The sequence below is a fragment of the Nanorana parkeri genome, unplaced genomic scaffold (genome assembly GCF_000935625.1).
Source record: "Nanorana parkeri isolate BGI_ZX_2015 unplaced genomic scaffold, ASM93562v1 scaffold577, whole genome shotgun sequence".
Lineage (NCBI taxonomy): Eukaryota > Metazoa > Chordata > Amphibia > Anura > Dicroglossidae > Nanorana > Nanorana parkeri.
Genome location: NW_017306845.1, coordinates 133,184 through 135,171, shown reverse-complemented (window position 1 = coordinate 135,171; position 1,988 = coordinate 133,184). Strand labels below are relative to the sequence as shown.

General features: G+C 39.8%; 1 protein-coding gene across 1 annotated transcript in view; it reads left to right on the top strand.

Annotated features, from left to right (window-relative positions):
* PHEX (phosphate regulating endopeptidase homolog, X-linked) overlaps positions 1 to 1,988 on the top strand; it is a 145,503-nt gene that overhangs the window by 74,178 nt on the left and 69,337 nt on the right. The gene's annotated exons all lie outside the window — the stretch shown is intronic.

The window sequence follows — 1,988 nt, the reverse complement described above, 5'->3', positions numbered from 1 at the left end:
TGTTTTTTTTGCCCCCCCCCCCCCCCCGATTTAACAATGCATATTCACAAACTGCCCTGGAATCGAATCCAGGCTGATTCTATCATCCCTGTTCCTAGTGTCATTAAAACAACTTCAGGCACACAGTTTAAATTTAACAAGAAAAAAAACTGCTGTCACAGATATGTACAGTAATTCTGTACAGAAAAGTGTTCTAGTCACCCCTGCCAGAGAGCTCAGATAGGTATACGCATTATAGTAGACTCATATACAGATTAGTATACTTATGTCAGAGGTATGGAAAAACACCATTAGTCATTTTAAAGTAACCATAATAATAACCATTTTCCTGCTGCTAATGTAATTCATATGTCGGTGGCAGCATCAGCTTGTAAACAGACAGCCTGTAGTCTGTTTACACTTTCACAGCTGGCTGTCGGCTTTCTCGTGGTAACTGATCAATTCAATTCCACAGGTATGCAAGCATGCTGCCCACCCCCAGTCACATGTCCCAGACTCTCCTGCCCCTCCTAGGTTTCCAGGACCTCCAAGGAGGGTCTCAGGATGGAGAATGAAGGGAGGTGAGCAAACATCCATTTTCTGATATCCCTTGCATAGTATTAACCTGAAAGCGACAAGGCTTGATGACTTCTGAGTTCAGGGCTTTCCTTCCCCAGATTCTGTAGCTGAGGACAAAGCTAATTGAGCATGATACAGTATGTGCCCATTTAGCTTCATCAGAGTGTTGAGGTGACATCACAGGTCTAATAGACCCCTAATACCTTCTGTCACTTGCAGTATGCTATCAGTCCCTTTTGAAAGCAATAAAGTTAAGTAGAGAAAAAACATTAAAGTGTAATAAAATAAATAAAAAACCATGCAAACATTTTCTAAAGCTCCTGTCCCCACATAGATGCACATATGAATGTAAACACACATGTTGTGTGCACCTGCCTACAAAAATGATGATTGCTTCAAACATGGTAGCATAGCCAGAGTTAGAGCAATAATTCTAGGGCAGTCATTCATTGCTAACGACACCATTTTATTCTACAGGGTCTCTGCTTTCATAAAAATATAATGTTTCGCGAGTTTTCATCAGGCCTAAAATGTGAATTTTAACATGCGTGCAAACACAAAAAGAAAAAAAAGGCTCCGGCAGCGATTGGGCTAATGTTGGTTCGGCATTCCTACTTAGAAACTGGTTTTAAAAGCCATTAAAAAACATTTGGGGAGATGTTGATTCAGTATGAAAAGCCATTCTGCTGAGGACATGGAAAAACACATTACTTAGAGGTCTTTAAGGAAAAATGGATTGAACTGTAACTCTTCCCTCACAATATTGAAATCATGCATTTTACGCCCCCTAAGTGCCTTCTTATGTTCCTTTTATGAGTCCAGATCCCAATTAGTCTGGGTTTTCATGCTCCAGGAGAACACAAGTTTAAATCATAGATTCATTTGCAATTTGTTAAGATGTGAAAGAGTATATACTGTATGTAACAGTTCATTTTGGGATCAGCATAATTATAGTATGATTTTATTATAAATATTCTAGTTCTCATATTTACACTTGTTCTCTATAATTAATGCATTGGCTTTCATTAAATGCAGTATATGGCAAGTATATTTTATAGTTCTTGTTTAATTGTAGGGATGAAAACATTTTAAATATCAGTAATCACAGAAAATAAAAAGTGGGTCAGCAGCATATTCTGTTTCTTTGAGGTTTTTCCTTTTTAAAGCTAAATGCCACACAAACATTTGTGTCCAAACAGAGAAACGGCTAATAGGTTTCTCTTGTTTGCTTTTGTGAGGCACTTTGGGGTCTGTGCACCTACCAGTCTCCATGTTCCTGCTGCCGCAGGAGAATCATGGTCTGTTCTGGTCTTCGAAGCTCCAATACTTACTGCTGGTTTAAAAGCACCCTTCTACCTCCCACACATACTCAGGGCAGCCGTCAGAAATTTTGGGGCCCCTTACACGGCTTTAGGCCGCCCCCCCCCCCC